The 19,365-nt window shown below is 37.7% G+C and overlaps 1 protein-coding gene across 1 annotated transcript in view; it reads right to left on the reverse strand.

Annotated features, from left to right (window-relative positions):
• Positions 1-19,365, reverse strand: part of KCNH8 (potassium voltage-gated channel subfamily H member 8) — a 387,731-nt gene that overhangs the window by 11,885 nt on the left and 356,481 nt on the right. The window lies entirely within an intron of this gene.

The raw sequence follows: 19,365 nt of genomic DNA on the forward strand, positions 1-19,365 counted from the left end.
TTTCCTGCCAGACACAATTTTTCTAAATTCAGGGATACTAATTACACCAATCCTCTCCCCCTGCCATGAACACATATACATTTTTACAAACTCTGATTCAGGTAATTAAATGGTCTTTCATTTAATCCTTTGTTATGTTGCATATTTATCATGAGATTCAGACAAGTTCAATCAAATTCCATCAGCAGGCAAAACAAAAAAGACGATTGGCATAATTTTATCCTTGCGTCTTTTGCTTCACAAAGCATTCAAAAACAAGTGACAGTCTTTTTATTTGTCAGCTAAAATAATAACCATACTCGGCACTTGCATAAATTTCAGACAAATGAAGATCTCAGGCCCATTACTGATGAAAGTTATAAATCTTTGCCTACAGCTGGAGAGACTAGAATGTTGGGGGATGAAGTGGCTTATCTGAGGTCACACAGGAATAGTACCAAGGGCTTTGCTTTTGCAGGTGCATCTGATGCCTCTCAAATTATAATAAGAGAAGAATACAAGTCTAGCATGACCAATACAAAATGACCAATTATGGTCTTGAGAGTAGTTACTCCAGTGTTTTCACTGAATTTCTGCAAGCTCAGGTCATTGGACACAGCTGTATCACTTTAGCTGTACTATGCTAATCCATTATTTATCAACCCTTTGCTTTCCTCGTCTTCATTCCTGCTTCCTGTGACAAAGTTTGATTAGTGTCTGAACTGCTTTCTGGCTAAGGGATCCTCACCGCTATCATGAACACCAGACAAAAGTCTGTCTCCTTTCAGAATACCAATTGCATAGGGCAGTGCTTGTCAAGATTTAACATATACAGGACTCATGGTACTCTTGGTTCCAGCTCTCAGAGTCAGATCAATAATTCCTAGTCTTATGGATATAGCTCCTATTCTTATGGATCTAGTCCCTTTGGTTAACTCTTCATATACTGATCTTTCAGTAAGAGCTTAAAATTGAGTCTAACCCACTTCTTTCAGTTCCTTTGGCAAGTTCAGAGTTGGAGTTTTTCATTTGTTTAGATCTTCCTTCAACACTGTTTTGTAGTTTTCTGTATACAAGTCTTGTAGCTCCTTGGTTAACTTCATTCCTAGGTATTCTATTCTATTTATACTATTGTAAGTGGGGCAGTTTTCTTAACTTCTCTTTCTGATAGTTCATTGTTAGTCCATAGAAATGCAAAGGATTTGGGTATGTTGACTTTGTACCCTGCAACTTTACTGAATTCGTTTATTAGTTCTAACAGATTTTTGGTGGCACATTGAGGGTTTAGGGTCTTTGTTCTTAGCGGCTCCCTGAATTTGAAACTTGGCCGTGTCTCAAAGCAGATGACGTCAGTGAGCACCTAGCTGCAGGTGGATTAGAAACGGACACCCAGGCAGCAGCTGGGAAAGTATGCAGTCCAATCCCTTTGAGGGAGAAACTGAGAGATGGACGTTTTTGCTGAGCCTGGGTATATAGCCATGGGGGTGCTTCTGCGCTCTTTAAACACTGCTTCTTTTTTTACTATAGTCCCGTGGGGCTTCTGAACACAAGCCCCATTGGCTTACAGAGCTAGGTGTTTGGGGGCCCCATCCCTCAGGTAGGAACCTTACAAGTTGCGGGCACTATATGCGTGGTCCAAACCCTTCAGTCTCAGGGAGAAGCTGCAAGTTGCGGGTTCCCTCCTGATCGCCTGATGCTATGTCTGGGATGGGGTTTATGTGTGACACAAAAGTGTGTCTCAGCGGCCCCTACCTGTTTCCCTATGGGCATTTTTTCATTCACCTGCTGGGTAGGAGTCACCCAGCTAGTTTCTGTATTCTCTCAGAGGGAAATATTCTGTGTGTAGCTGTACATACAGTGCATCATCCACTGGAGGAGGGAAATTCAGGTGCTTTCTGTGCTGCCATCTTGGAGCATTTGTTATCTATTTTCTGTGTTTTAATCCATTGTATTTCTTACCTTTACTGAAGCTCAAATTATCCCATCTTTGGCCACTGGGAGACTCTTCCTATTGGCTCCTGAGTTCTTTCAACATCATACTAACAGGGTTTGATAGCTTTCTTGCTGTGCTCTGAACACAAAGGTGTTCCAGACTCATCATGTATATTTCATGCCCCAGAATTGGAAACAGCCATTCATACAAGAAACTCTGGTTTCCTTCAGTGGGAAATTGTATTTCAACACCATACTTGTGGCACAGAAATATTTACTGTTATTGGGCTAGCCGCTGTTTTTATTCCTTTTCTGTTAAAAGAGTTTGGAGATGTATGCATGTTTATGATAGTACATCAGTTCATACTAGTGTTCCTAATTCCATTTCAGGACTATAGGGTTCTTACTTAACATTTTTCCATATTATATTTGTATCTCCTTTATTCTACACTGTGAATTCTGGTTACTGAGGTACAGAGAATGATATAATTAGGATATGCCATAATTATAGGCATACATATTTCACTGCACTCTGCTTTATCATGCTTCATGGATATAGTGTTTTTTGTTGTTTGTTTTGTTTTACAAATTGAAGATTTGTGGCAACCCTGCATTGTCAGATAATGGTTAGCATTTTTTAGCAATAAAGTATGTTTTAAAATTAAGGCACGTACATTCTTTTTCTTAGACATAATGCTATTGCACACTTAACAGACTACAGTATAGTGCAAACAAAAGTTTTATATAGACTGGGAAATCAAAAAACTTATGTGGGGCTTCCCTGGTGGCTCAGTGGTTGAGAGTCCGCCTGCCGATGCAGGGGACACGGGTTCGTGCCCCGGTCCGGGAGGATCCCACATGCCGCAGAGTGGCTGAGCCTATGCGTCTGGAGCCTGTGCTCCACAACAGGAGAGGTCACAACAGTGAGAGGCCCCCATACCATAAAAAAAAAAAAAAAATTCTGGAGAATTTTATTGGATTATCAATTTTAGTGTTTGTTAGTGTAGAAAGCCTAACCTTGGCTTTCTTCTTCAGAGACTTGTATTTTTTGTATGTTCAATCGTTTTTGTGTATCTTAAATATTTGTCACCTTCCCTAAAAAATCTTCTTCATCTAGATTAGATGCTTTACATTTTCCTTCTTTTTCACCATCTGTTTTGGCAAATTTGTTTATTTGCTCTTGTGTTGCTTCTAATTTAGTCAATTTCTACAGTGATTCTTTTCTCACTTCTAATTTCCTCTTGACTTTTTTTTCTAACCCTAGAGTTCTATCATTTCATGAAATAAGAAGGAAGACCTTTAAAGGATATAACATTTTAAATTTCTTTAAAGCACATCTGAAACATGGGAACATGTTATTATTTGCCTAATATGAATAATAGTTATTCGCATATCTGTTGTATAAATTTCTATATGTTTAGCTCATGGTTAAAAAGGAAAAACAAAATATTCAGTATGCACACTAGAGTCTTATTTTTATAACCATACCTATGTGCCTTTAATTTAAAAAAAACCAAATATTTTACATGAAAAAAAGAACTAGGGCTTCCCTGGTGGCGCAGTGGTTGAGAGTCCGCCTGCCAATGCAGGGGACACGGGTTCGTGCCCCGGTCCGGGAAGATCCCACATGCCGTGGAGTAGCTGGGCCCGTGAGCCATGGCCGCTGAGCCTGCGTGTCGGGAGCCTGTGCTCCACAAAGGGAGAGGCCACAACAGTGAGAGGCTCGCGTACCGCAAAAAAAAAAAAGAACTAAATTTCATCAATTGTTTCTTCTTTATCTTTTGTTATTGTACATTTCAATGACCCATTTTTAACCACTGCCAATCAATATCCAAAAAAGCCTGCCAAGAGGTTAGGTTCTTACTGAATTAATGCAGAGACTCTTCCTTTACTTTCGGAGCAGCTGAGCAATGAACATCGCAGTGAGAAAGACCGACCCAGAGAGGTCTAGAAGAACACTTTCATGGAGCCATGGTACCTAAAGTGTGTGTCAGGGCTCTAGAAAGATTCTTCTTTTAATCACTGACAGACACTTTCCCCCATCAAGTTTCTGGTACTGTAGCTTTAAACAGAAACATGTATTTCCCTAAGAAACTCTTTAATAAATGTTATTTGAACACAACTCTTCATCTCCAAGGCTAAGGAGATTCAGTTTAGAAAGTGAACTTGCAGATCACCAACTGAGGCCAGCACAGGATTGTAGTAACGGTATCTTGTACCAATGATTTGATTTGATTTTAAAAATACATTGAAAAGGTCAGTAAATTACCAGTGAATTTCCCAAGCCCCTGTCTCTCCTTAACACTCTTTATCATTTTATTTGCTTTACTATGCACTCCTTTTTTTGTTTGTTTTAAGATTTGAAAATGCTAACATGTGCAATAGTCATGCATGGGAAACATATATGGGAAAACATATGGGAAATCAATAAATTCCCCTTGAATAAACATATAGTATATTTTATCAGGCTTTCTTGAAATGCTCTTTCTGAAATTATCCTGTACTAAAATTATCTGTCCACTGTTTAATCAAACCTTAGATTTAAGTATCTATCTGGCCAATTTAAGGACTCAAAGGCTCACATCTTGAGGTAGGCTTCTGATATTTCAGAGAGGAAATCTTTTCAACAGAGACCAAGGATGGTCTGCTTGGAAAGCTAACCCTCCTGGGCTGGACTGAGGTCTTGTTTCCAAGTCTCTTGCTGCATGTATGATTTTCTCTGGACCTCAGTTTACTTATCTGCAAAAGCAGCATATCCGTATCAGGATTTCTAAAGTCTCTTCAAACTCAAAACTGAAATCCCATTTCCCTCTTCTATTCAATGTCCTAATGCTTAATGGTTAAAATGGACATAATGCATAATCCAAGCATCTTTTATTCACTCATCAACCATAAGTATGTGTCTACCATGTGCCAATCGATAACAAAGGGAAAAGCAGATAAAGATTCTTGTCCTCCTAGAACTGACTTTCTAATGGGGGGCGGGGGTAGAGACAATGAAAATGTAGATAAATAAACCATGTGGTGTAGTAGGGGTTTGATAGGATTTTGAGGGAAAACAAATTTGGAAGTAAATTTGGGGAGAGGGGGCTGTTATTTTAAAAAGGCTGGTCAAGGAGGAACTCATCGGGAAGCTGACATTTGAGCATAGACTTGAGAGAGGGAAGAGAGCTGCCCACGCAGATGTCTTGCAAAAGAGGTTTCTGAACAGAGAGAAGGAATACAAGACCTTGAGGTGTTTTATAAGCTGAAACATTATGACAGAAAATAGCCTCTGTGCTGGAAGTATCATCTGTAGGACACTGGGGTCATTTGTCATTGTCCTTGAGAAACTGGGTTAAGAGGCGGGGCAAAGGCAAAAGAAGTTGATTATGATGATGAAGAGTCTGGATCTCACAACACTTGAGTAAAGTTTCAAGGAAGAGAGAACATTTATAGAAGGAGAAAATATGCTACAGAGTGGGGAGGAAGAGAGAGATTAGCTACCTTCAAAATCTAAAGTATTTCGTTTAAAAAGATCAGTTAGGTGGCTTTTTCTGTTCTAATCAAGAGCAAAAGAAGTAGGAAAAATGAATAACAGGTTTTACAGAGTTATATCAGCTAAATATAGCGAAGAGGTTTCTAATAGCTAAAGCATTTGAGAAATGAAGTCAGCCACTGTCTGCATGGTTTGCTGTCATTAGGAACATTTGGAGAATTTTTAAAAATAGAGATGCCCAGTGCCAGCTCTAGGGGTTCTGAGAGTCAGTCCACGATGGGCTACAGGAAAGGTAATTTTAAAAATATTTATTCATTATTTTACATATTAATTTATTAAACATATTTATAATCATGTAAAAAATATATTCCCAGAGAATTTGAAAGCACAACCAGGTCTGGGAAGCATTGCCATAGATTTCTCTAGAGCATGGTGAGATTCTTACTACAGAAAATATTCAGGTAAAATAATTTCTTGCCAGTAACCTCAGAAAGAAAATTCTCACATTGGGTGAAAAGTCAGAGTAGGTGTCCTCTAAGACAGCTCTCAATTCTCAGATTTCATGATTCTACCACATTATGAAACTATAACAGTATGAAGGTAAAGTTGCATAATTATTTGTTTCAGGACAATTCTTTTACCCTTTATTTTATTTTAGTTTTTTTTGCGGTATGCGGGCCTCTCACTGTTGTGGCCTCTCCCGTTGCGGAGCACAGGCTCTGGACGCGCAGGCTCAGCGGCCATGGCTCATGGGCCCAGCTGCTCCACGGCATGTGGGATCTTCCCGGACCGGGGTATGAACCCGTGTCCCCTGCATCGGCAGGTGGACTCTCAACCACTGCGCCACCGGGGAAGCCCTGTGTTCATTTTTAATTGTGCACAAGTGAATGGAAAGTGTTGGTCCTCATTTCTCTAGGTGCCTTATTGTTCTCTAGTAAGAAGATTGGAAAAAATCCAAGCCTCCCCAAGTTCATGTTTATTTATTTTCTAGTTCTGAACATTGAGTTACCTGAGATATGGAGCATTCTCTATTGCACTTCAGTAAAGTCTGAATACTTTAAAAATAACAAGAATAATTTTGAGGCAACTCACAGAATTCTTTTGGTGATGTAATCCAAGTTTTTAGGAGTCATGTGCTCTATTTGGGGGAAGGAAGAAATGTGCACATGAAAATAATATAAAACTTTATAAAACCGAATGCTGAATGGCAAGGTTGGAAAGCAGGTGTTGAAGTGCAGAAAAGGGACTTTGGAAATGGGATTCATTGTGGAAGAGTCAAGGAGATTCACAGGAGATTGGAGGTAGAATGGATGTTAAAGGAATTGGAGCCCTTTTGAAAGATCTGTGGTGTTCTCATTTTTAAAAAGGGGAAATTCATGTTAGCAGGGAGAGGATAGGAAAGAAAAAGGCTTCGGCCAACCTTTCCAACTCTAGGATCCTAAAAAAAAGTTCCAATGTCATTCGTAGTTGTTGGATTGGATTAATTATTGAACTTAATTTTCCTAATGATGAAATGAAAAATGGCAGAGCTAAATGTTTTTGAAAGATTGCATCAACTTACAAACTTTTAGGAGGTATGGGGTTGATTACCCTTGTCCGTTTTTAAAAAATAACCAGTAATTCTGAAACTATCAGTTAGTGGGCAGTTAATAACTAGCTACCAGCAACTGGCTAATTTCTAGGAATGAATAATTAATAACCAATGGTTTAATTTCCTTTGAATTTTCCTATACTTGTTTGTATACATAGTAACTCATTTTACTAAATATTTCCATTTGTATCTCTAAAATAGATCCACTTTCCAACCAACTCTGCCCCTTGGAGGCTGGCTTGTATGATCTCCATCAATAGGCTCATTGGCTTCTGGCTGGGTTTGGCCATTGAAAAACACCATCGAATCAGAGGGAGGCAGGAGAGGGAGGTCAGGGCATGTGTTCCTCTGGCTGCTTCCCTGCAGGGTTGAGGTGGACAGGTCACAGAAAGTACCAACGAAAGATCGTGGCTCCTGTCACGTAGCTTTCTCCATCCAGCTTTCTCTGACTCAAGATTCTGTAATCATTCTCTACTCTGGCCCCGCAGACCAAGGAGTGGTAGTGAACTACTGTTGACACTGCCCCAGAGTGGGAGGGGCTGTTCCATCCTTTGTGGTTTCCCTACACTCTACTAACTCCTGTAAATACTCCTTTTATTCAACTCATCGCAAATTGCTCATTTGGAATGTGGCATTGGTCTCACTTGGACACATAACTGTCATATCCATTTAGTCCCTCTATTCAAAGATGAGAAGAGGCCCATATATAAATACTCCCAGGCAAAGAGGACAAAAATAGTTGATCTCCAAAAGTTACATGCATTTAAAGTCTACACCTCACAGGACAAGCTTTTTTTTTTTTTTTTTAATTATTATTTTATTTTATTTTAGGCTGCATTGGGTCTTCGCTGCTGTGGGGGGGCTTTCTCTAGTTGCAGTGACTTGTTGCGTAGCATGGGCTCTAGGCACGTGGGCCTCATCAGTTGTGGCACACGGGCTCAGCAGTTGCGGCTGGCAGGCTCTAGAGTGCAGGCCCAGCAGTTGTGGCGCACGGGCCTAGCCGCTCCGCGGCATGTGGGATCCTTCTGGACAAGGGCCCAAACCCATGTCCCCTGCATTGGCAGGCAGACTCCCAACCACCGCGCCACCAGGGAAGCCCCAGGACAAGCTTTTGAGTGGCGTATTTTTTTTTTCTTTTGAGAGAGTCTCACTATTCTTGAGGGTTTATTTTAATTAATCTACTTATTTATTATCAGTAAAACTCTCATGAGAGCTACAAATCTGCCTAGAGGCTTGAGAACTGGAAAATAATCAAAAAGTGTCCTACAAATCATTAATTAGTTGGATATATTCCAGTTTAGAAACCTGTGTCCACAAAATACAAGACTAATATCAACAATACATATGTATTAAAATAAAAAAGCATAATGGTTTTGCCAGCAGTTTAAATGGACTTTGTTTTTCTATGTCAAAAAGTGAAGTGTATAGCCTTTGCTTATGTCTTGCTTTCGAGAATTGATGGTCAAGTACTATTCATGATCATGATGAGGAAGAAAAGAGACTGTACAGTCAGATATTGGGATGGTCTGGCAATTCTATCAGTGTGTTTCAGTTGAATCAACTGTCGATGAAAAGATATAATGATAACACCAATTCAGAGGACTAAAGAATAACTTTACCATAGGGTATTACTCATGCAGGTTTCCTTGTGTGAATTTCTGATAGAACCCTGAGTTTTCATAGCCATTTAGGAAAGTAGTAAAGCAACTCTTTCTTTTAATTGAAGTATAGTTGATTTGCAATGTTGTGTTAGTCTCAGGTGTACAGCAAAGTGATTCAGTTATACATACATATATATTTATATAATCTTTTTCAGATTCTTTTCCATTATAGGTTATTACAAGATATTGAATTTAGTTCCCTGTGCTGCATAGTAGGTCCTTGTTGTTTATCTAAGCAAAGCAACTCTTAATTAAAGAACAACCTGTTATTACTATTCTATTTATTTGACTGAAAGAGCCTTCACTGATCTAGTGACACAAATTTGAAACTTATCTGGTAGCTTTCTTAAATATAACCTAGAAAACAACTGAGATTCTCTGTTTTTCAGCAGAAAACATTTCATTACCTGTATGTGTTTGCTTGGTTATTGTATGACACATTTAATTGGGGATATATTGGCATTCAATCTTAAGCAAAGGAAAGAGGAAACAAAATTTTCCTATTAATGTTTGGGTGCTGTGGTAGATATTACTAGTGCTTACTAGTATCTAGCTTTCTGTTACTTCTGGAGTACACAGAAAATTATACTTTTTTATCTCTTGAAATTAATTGTACCAATGGAATTAGTTCTAGTTAATGAAATATAAACAGAAATGATGTGTATATCTTTTGAGCCAAAACAATTGTCCGTGCTCTGCTCTTCAAATGGAACATAGCTAATCAATGACATTCCAGGTAGTGGTGCCCCCTCGAGCTAACTAATATTAGGCGTTTGGTTGAACAAGAAATAAATTTGAACCAATGCGATCTGGAGTTTGTTTTTTACCTCAGTATACTTTACCCTGTAACAATGCCTATCTGAGAATAATGGGACTCTTCAATATTTCAGAGAAAGTTACTAGACTTTTTTGAGGAAGTTGCAAATGAGAAATTTAAAAGATATTAAAACAAGTTGAAGGATGTCGATGTTACAAAACACAATTTGAAATTGGATGTATAGTCTTAGTGACTATTATAAAATGATGCTTTAAAGCCTTAGGAAAATAGTGGATCTAGGGAGATAACTGGAATAGCTATTTTTAAAGAACATGATCTATGATCCAATTATGAAATGTGATGCAAACACAATCGTGTCGGAAAAGAAGATGCTTTTCTGTCAGTCTCCATAGCAACAAGAACTTGGACTCTAACATGCTAGAGGCCAAGTTGATACGTGTAGATTTCTCAAATCTCTTAACAGTGTGCTAATGTGTCAATGAAACAAAGGGCTCCAAATCACTCAGTGAGATTCCCAGCAAAGTAGTGGTGTCAAGAATAGAGCTGGTCTTCCCCAAATTTTGGTTCTGCTCCCATATATGTATAACTTACAATATATGAAGTTATAAAAGGTAAAAGTCACTTTCTAAATTCTGGAGTTTGAGAAAATGTTTAATTTTGTCTCATGAAAAGAACCACAACATCTTGGCCATAGGGGAATATTTTTTAAAAAATTAGAAGGAAAAGGATTATGCCCACCAAAGCAGCTTGAACATTGAAACAGGCCAATGATTTAAACTGGAAATAAAGCCACTGGTCTGACAAACAGAAGGTATTTTGTGGATGTGACGGTTTTTATTTACCAACGTGACTGGGCCATGGGGTGCCCAGACATTTGGTCAAACGTTGTTCTGGGTGTGTCTGTGAAGCTGTTTCTGGATGAGATTAACATTTGAATCAGTACACTGAGTAAAGCAGATTGTCCCTAATGTATGTGGGCCTCCTTCAATCAATTGAAGACCTGAATAGAACAAAAAGTCTAAGAGGGGACTCCTCCTGCCTGACTATTGATCTGGTACGTCAGCCTCCTCCTGCCTTCAGATTCAAACTGAAACATAAGCTCTTCTCGGGTCTTGAGACTGCTGACTTTTGGACCAGGACTTGCAGACTTATACTACTGGTCTTCAGACCTTTGGATTGGACCTGGAACTACCTCATCAGCTCTCCTGGGTCTCCAGTTTGCCAACTGCAGAACTGTGACTCCTCAGCTTCCTAACTGCATGACCCAATTCCTTATAATAAATCTCTCTCTCTCACTCACTCTCTGTTAATATATGTGTATATCCACATATATGTTTTGGGCAACATATGAGAAGTACAAACCTTTATAGAAATCAATTGGTAAAGACTGTACTTGAAGTGAACTTTAAGCAGGTGCAAAAACAAAAATCAAGAATGTTCTGGGAACATGAAAAAGAGACCCAAAATAAGAACGTGAATACACCCTAGTATATAAAATGGGGCGAAACCAAACTCAGAATAGGATAAAGTAAAAAAGGAAGGTGAGAATTTTGGATAACATCTGAAAGAGGCTTTTTCCTTAGTTCGGTGCTTTTCGTATTATTCCAAGGTATGCTAATGCGAGACAAAATGTTCACAGTTATTTTGTCATTAAAGTGATCCATAAGCAAATGCATTTGGTCGGTGCAGGCTAAAAATAACAATTTAGTTTCTTTACTGCAAGAATTCATAGAGTCTTAGTATGCTAATGACTAATGTGCATCCCTAAGAATATGAGTTAATTTTAAGTAAAGTATACCAGATGTATTTAACCACAGAGGAATTGTTCTCTAAGTTTTATTTTAAATCATCTGAAAAAGAACAAAAATGTTCAAGTATTATATATGTTTTTGGAATTATATAAAGTAAGTGAGGAACGTCTACCCCTTGGTCTATGTAATCCTGTTTTATTAAGTAACCATCATAAGTGTTTTGAACTTATCTTAAAAAAGAATATTTGATAATGTAAGAAGCCCACAATTAGTAAGTGAAAACAAGCAAACAGGAGATAAATAGAAAATAAAAAGTAAAATAGAAGATGTAAATCAAACTATATCAATAATATTAAATATGAATGAATTAAGCCATCTAATCAAAAGGCAAATATTGATAGATTGAATAAAAAAAATCAAGACATCTATAAGCTGTCAACAGAAGACACACATTAGAGTCAAATATACAAGTAGGTTAAAAGAAGAAGGATGAAAAAAGATATCATGCAAACAGCAACCATAAGAAAGCTGGAAAAGCTATACTAATATCAGAAAAAATAGACTTAAAAATTTTACTAGAGATAAAGAAGAAACATTTGGTAAAACAGGTGGTCAACTTTACAGGAAATGATAACAATTTTATATATATATATAGAACAACAGAGCCCTAAATACATGAAGCAAAAAAAGTCAAAATTGAAGGGAGAAATAGACAATCAGTAATGGTAGTTAGAGACTGCAATATCTCATTTTTAATAATAAATAGAACAACTGGGCAGATCAACAAGGAAATAGAAAACTTGAACGTCACAGACCTATAGTCATAGACATAACAGACATCTATAGAATATTCACCCAACAACAGCAGAATACACAGTCTTCTCAAGTGCACACAGAACATACTCCAGGTAGACCATATGCTATGCCATTAAGTAAACCTAAATAAACATAACAGGATTAAAATCATACAAAGTGTGTTCTTCAAATATAATGGAATGAAATTAGAAATTAGTAATAAAGAAAATTGGGAAATTCTCAAGTATGTGGACATTAAATCACACATTACTAAATAAGCAATAGGTCAAAGAAGAAATCACAGGAGAAATTAAAAAATAATTTGAGATAAATGAAAATGAAAACACAGCATACTCAAGTTTATGGGATGTAGTTAAAGCAGTGCTTAGGGAGAAATTTATGGTAATGCCTATTGAAAAAGAAGAAAGATATAAAATCAACTTCACCTTAAGGCACTGGAAAAAGAAAAGTGAACTAAATTCAAAGGAAGCAGGAAGAAGGAAATAATGAGGATTAGAGCAGAAAACAATGAAAATAGAGAATAAAAATGAAGAAAAATGATCAAAACCAAAAGCTGTTTTTTTGAAAATATCAACAAAATTGACAAAGCTTCACCTAAATAAAAAGAGAGATGACTCAAATTACTAAAATCAGGAATGAAAGAGGAGACATTACTACCAACATTACAGAAATGAAAAGAATCATAAGGAAATACTTTGAATGCTATAGGCCAACAAGTAAGATAACAGATGAATTTGACAAACTTCTACAAAGATGTAAACTACCAAAACTGACTAAAGAAGAAATAGAATATCTAAATAGACCTATAAAAGTAAAGTGATTAAATTAGTAATCAAAAAACTTTCCACAAAGAAAAGCCCAGGACCAGATGGCTTCACCAGACCTTTAAGCGAGCATTAATAGCAATTCTTCACAAACTATTTAAAAACATAGAAGAGGAGGGAACACTTCCCAACTCATTTTATGAGACCAATATTACTCTCACACGAAAACCAGACAAAGATATCACAAGAAAAAGAAAACTGTAGACCAGTAATTTATGAATATAGATGGCAAAAATCCTCAAAAAAATACTACCAAATTGAATCCAGCAATATTTAAAAGGGATTCTACACCATGACCAGGAGGATTTATTTTAAGAATGCAAGTTTAGTTTGCCATCCCCAAATCACTAATTAACATAATATACCATATCGGTAGAATAAAGGACAAAAAACAGACAAACACATTGTCATCTCAATAGGTGCAAGAAAAAAGATTTGACAAAATTTAACATCCCCTTGTGATAAAAACACTCAACAAATCAGGGATACAAGGGTACTCTCTCAACATGAAAAAGGGAATTTATGAAATACCCACAGTTAACATCATATTCAATGGTGAAAGACAAAGACTTCCTTCCCAAGGGGAGACACGAGAGAGGGATATTTCTTTCCATTTCTATTCAGTGAAGTACTGGAAGTTCTAGCCAAGGCAATTAGGGAAGAAAAGGTAATAAAAGGCATTTAAATTGGAAAGGGAGAAATAAAACTATCTCTATTTCTAGATGGCATGATCTAATATAAAAAATTTCCAAAAAACCCACTCCCAAATTATTAGCACTATTTAAAATGTTTGGTAAAGTTGCAGGATACAAGATGAGCAAGCAAAAATCAGGTGTATTTCCGTACACTATAAGTGAACAATCCAAAAATAAATTAAGAAAACAATTTCATTTACAATAGCATCAAAAACATTAGAACTCCCTTAAAAAACTAAAAATAGAACTACCATAAATCTACAAACAGTAAATGCTGGAGAGGGTGTGGAGAAAAGGGAACCCTCTTGCAAGGTCGGTGGGAATGTATATTGATACAGCCACTATGGAGAACAGTATGGAGGTTCCTTAAAAAACTAAAAATAGAACTACCATACGACCCAGCAATCCCACTACTGGGCATATACCCTGAGAAAACCATAATTCAAAGAGTCATGTACCACAATGTTTATTGCAGCTGTATTTACAATAGCCAGGACATGGAAGCAGTTTAAGTGTCCATTGACAGATGAATGGATAAAGATGTGGCGGGGCTTCCCTGGTGGCGCAGTGATTGAGAGCCTGCCTGCTGATGCAGGGGACACGGGTTTGTGCCCCGGTCTGGGAAGATCCCACATGCCACGGAGTGGCTAGGCCCGTGAGCCATGGCTGCTGAGCCTGTGCGTCCGGAGCCTGTGCTCTGCAACAGGAGAGGCCACAACAGTGAGAGGCCTGCGTACCTCAAAAAAAAAAGAAGATATGGTACATATATACAATGGAATATTACTCAGCCATAAAAAGAAACGAAATTGAGTTGTTTGTAGTGAGGTGGATGGACCTAGAGACTGTCATCAGAGTGAAGTAAGTCAGAAAGAGAAAAACAACTGTATGCTAACACATATATACGGAATCTAAAAAAAAAGATTCTGAAGAACCTAGAGGCAGGACAAGAATAAAGACGCAGACGTAGAGAATGGACTCGAGGACACGAGGAGGGGGAACAGTAAGCTGGGACGAAGTGAGAGAGTGGCATGGACATATATACACTACCAAATGTAAAATAGATAGATAGTGGGAAGCAGCCACATAGCACAGGCAGATCAGCTTGGTGCTTTGTGACCACCTAGAGGGGTGGGATAGGGAGGGTGGGAGGGAGATACAAGAGGAAGAAGATATGGGGATATATGTATATGTATAGCTGATTCACTTTGTTGTACAGCAGAATATAACACACCCTTGTAAAGCAATTATACTCCAATAAAGATGACAAAAAAATATTAGAACTCTTAGGAATACATTTAACCAAGGAAGTGCAAGACTTGTACACTGAAAACTATAAAATATTGTTGAAAGAAATTTAGAAAGAAATGGATAGACACATAGAGCAATAGAATAGAATTGAGAGTCCAGAAATAAACCCTCATATCAATGGCAAGTTGAGTGTCACAAGAGTACAAAGACTATTCAGTGGGGAAAACTTAGTGTTTTTAATAACTGGTGATGTGATCACTAGACATCCACACAAAAAAATTAAGTAAAATTGGACCCATACATCATCCATATACAAAAATTAACTCAAAATAAACCACAGACCTAAATGTAAGAGCTCACACTATAAAACCTTTAGAAGAAGACAGAGGAATAAATCTTAATGACCTTGGGATAGGCAATGGTTTCTTAGATGTGACCTCAACATCACAAAGAACAAAAGAAAAAAGAGATAAATTGGATATCACCAAATTGTGCTTTATAGAAAAACATTAAGAAAATTAAAGGGCAACTTAAAGAATGTGAGAAGAAAACTGTACATCCATCATAACTTGTTATCTAGAATATATAAAGAACACTCGCAACTCAGTAATAAACAGACAACCTAATTTAAAAATGGATAGAAGATCTAAATTGACAGTTCTCCAAAGACATACAAATGGCCAATAACACATGAAAAGATGCTCAAATTATTAGCTATCAGGGAAATGCAAATGGAAACCACGAGATACCACTTCATGCACACAAGAACGGTTATATAAAAAAATCAGATAATAACAAATAAAAATTGTTGGTGAGAAAGTGGAGAGGTTGGAACCTTCATATGCTGCTAAATATAAAATTCTTCTGCTGCTTTGGGAAACAGCCTGGCAGTTCCTCAAATGTTTACACATAGGGTTACCAGCCATTCTTCTTTACTCAGGAGAAATTAAAACATGTGCACACAGAATCTTGTGTGAATGTTTTATGAAAGTTCATAGTAGCACTGTTCATATTAGCCAAAAAGTGGTTACAACACAAATGCCCATCAAGTGATGAATGAATAAACAAAATGTGCTATATCTGTATAATGAAATATTACTTGGCAGTAAAAAGGAATAAAGTACTGATATGCAACAATGTGAGATGAAAACCTCGAAAATATTACACTAAGTGAAAAAAGCCAGTCACAAAGGACCATATTGTATGATTCCATTTATATAAAATGGCCTGAGTGGGCGAATCTACAGGCACATAGTGTAGCTTAGTGGTTGCCTGGGGCTGAAGACGGGGAGCCACTGGCATTAGGGGTGATGGCTGTGTGGTGCAAAGCTTCTTTGTGGGGAAACAAAATGTTCTAAAATTTATTATGGTGATGCATGCACAAGTCTAGGAATATACTAAAAGCCCTCAAGTGTATGCTTTAGTTAATTAATTAATTAATTTATTTATTTTGGCCACACTGTCTGGCTTGCGGGATCTTAGTTCCCTGACCAGGGATCAAACCTGCACTCCCTGCCATACAAGCACAGAGTCATAACCATTGGACCGCCAGGGAAGTCCCGAGGTGTACACTCTCAAAGGATGAATTCTATGACACGTTAATTATACCTCAATAAAGTTGTTTTAAAAATGGAGTTAATAAATAGTATGAGAAGCCAGACTTCTCTCTCAGAAAAGTCAATATAAGTTGTTTCTACAAAACTCATTTATTTTTTTGTTTAGGCATGTATTATATACATGAAACATTTTCATTCTCCTTAATATAGTTAAGACTCAAGTTGGAATAAAGTGGCCTAATATTAACTGGCTCCTTTATGTACCTACAAAATAAAATGTTAACAAGTGGCAATTAGAGCACTCCAGCCAAAGTGTACTCTGCTAAGGATGATTTAATAAGCCATCGCATTTTCTCAGTTTGAAATTTGCCTGTGATTACCTTTCTGTTAAGTTTGGCAGGTTGTCTTCTGCCTAGTTTTAATATCATTTTACCACTTAAACGTTTAGTGTAATGTCACATAATGGTTAAGCATTGTTAACTGGCATACTGGGTCTCCTTGCCCTTAAATCAACTTAAATGTTACAGAATAAGTGTTCTTTACAGTAAATCGGTGACACTTTTACATCAAATTATTTAGTTAAAATAAGAGGCACTGAAATGTAAAATTTTTACCCTATCATTTTTTATTGTAATTTTTAAAAATAAATTTATTTATTTATTTTTGGCTGCATTGGGTCTTCGTTGCTGCGCGTGGCTTTCTCTAGTTGCGGTGAGCAGGGGCTACTCTTCCTTGCGGTGCATGGGCTTCTCATTGCAGTGGCTTCTCTTGTTGCAGAGCATGAGCTCTAGGTGCGTGGGCTTCAGTAATTGTGTCAGGCGGGCTCAGTAGTTGTGGCCCACAGGCTTAGTTGCTCAGTGGCATGTGGGATCTTCCCAGACCAGGGCTCAAACCCATGTCCCCTGCACTGGCAGGCAGATTCTTAACCACTGTGCCACCAGGGAAGTCCCTATTCTAATTTTATAGTGAGCGTCTTCATAGCAAAAGGAAGTCTCAGGTGGAAGCAGTCTCATTTTCATGATCAAATATGTTTCCCTTAAGTCCATTCATTTTCATTTTATTCCATATGCATTGACTAATTCTCTCTCCTATTACTCTGCACGGGGCACTGTTGGGTAGCAGGGGGGACTAACTTGAGAGTCACATTTGTTGACTAGAAACATGACCTTGTATGAGGAGAGAATGAGCATTTGACCACCATGTTTGGTGCTTTACATATGGTATTAAGTCCTTAACCACACTCCTCTATGACAGATTTTATCATTACCATTTAATAGAGGAAAAACCTGAACTTAGGGAAGGTGAACATTGAAGCTACCAACACATTTTTTTTTTCCCAGACTAATTACTAACTTCTGTGTTTCAGCTAAGATATTGGTCAGTCAGTTCCTAAAACCATTAAATAAACTCAAATGTGAGGGAAAATATTGATAATTCAAGTGGTATTAATGTGTGATTTTATCTGAGAACAATATCTTAAAGAAAATTGTTTAATAAAAAGTTGCTATCCAAAAAAAAAAAAACCCAACAACAAAAAACCCCACAATAATAAAGCACTCTTAAACCATACATACACAAAAGTTGATGTCCAGGTGTCCAAAAGAGTGTTTAGTTTGTTTTCTTTTTGTTCTTCTGTGTATTTTTTTTTTTTTTGGTGTATTTTTAATGAGATTATTTGGGTGATCTCACATATGGCCAAGTCCTCGTGATTTAAGCAGTTTCAATCCAGTTAGTTTTTCTTTTCCTATTTTGTTAGTCTGCCCTTTGGCCCTCTTACTTCTTGTTGGCAACCATCTCACTTCCAGAAAGTGTAGACTCCGAATGAGAGAGGGCAGTAAAGCACAAATCTTCACTAAGCTGATGGAACACACGTTGAACAAAAACCTATAGGCTTGAGCTTCCCTGGTGGTGCAGTGGTTAAGAATCCGCCTGCCAATGCAGGGGACACGGGTTTGAGCCCTGGTTCGGGAAGATCCCACATGCCGTGGAGCAGCTAAGCCTGTGCGCCACAACTACTGAGCCTGTGCTCTGGAGTCCATGAGCCACAACTACTGAAGTCCGTGCGCCTAGAGCCCGTGCTCTGCAACAAGAGAAGCCACCACGATAAGAAGCCCACGCACCTCAACGAAGAGTAGCCCCTGCTTGCAGCAAGTAGAGAAAGCCCACACGCAGCAACGGAGACCCAACACAGCCAAAAATAAAATAAATGAAATAAATAAATTTATTAACAAAAACACCCTATAGACTTTATGACAAGCTGCCCAGTTTTCCATTATTACAGGTAATTGGAAAGCAATTATGATTACGTGAATTTCATTTTTTTCAAATCTCATCAATATCATCAGTTGGTTACATTTTCCATAAAGACCTCATCAGAAAATCTAAAACTTCAGCCCTATTACCCTGTCTGTGTCTGCTCACTGAACTTGGCCTAGGTCTACCTGGAAGTTCACCACAGACAGCTGGGTCTTCCTGCATATTCCTGTCTGAAGGATCCTTCTAGTGTCTTCTGCAGCTAAGCCTGAAGGTAACCTTTCAGAAGCCACCCTCAACTCCTTTTACTTGTCTCATGGAAGAACAATTCTTAGTTGCCCTACACAGTCTCTCAGTGTCCCCCTAGCAGGATCGAGCCCCAATTGCCTACAGAGTGAATGATCTCATTAACACACACTTATTTACTTGTTTTCCTTTCTTTCCTGTCTTATTCCTTTACTCCTTCACCTTGCTTCCTGGATCACCTCCCAAAGAAACTATCTGCATCCAAATCATTGTCTCAAAATCTATTTTTTTTAAAATTTAATTTTAGGGGGACACCCAAATTAAGAGACTGATTCAGAAATTACCTTCTCTATTTATATGAGACATACAGAAAAGACAAATTTATAGAAACAGAAAGTAGATAAGTGGTTGCCTAGGGCTGGATGTGGGAACAGAGATTAATCATAAATGGGTGTGAGAGATCTCTTTAGGGAGGAAAAATACTCTAAAACTCAGGTGGGGATGGTTGAACCACTCAATAAAGATAGTAAAAATCATTAAACTATACACTTGAAATA

Source organism: Pseudorca crassidens, chromosome 5 (assembly GCF_039906515.1).
Source record: "Pseudorca crassidens isolate mPseCra1 chromosome 5, mPseCra1.hap1, whole genome shotgun sequence".
NCBI classification, from domain to species: domain Eukaryota; kingdom Metazoa; phylum Chordata; class Mammalia; order Artiodactyla; family Delphinidae; genus Pseudorca; species Pseudorca crassidens.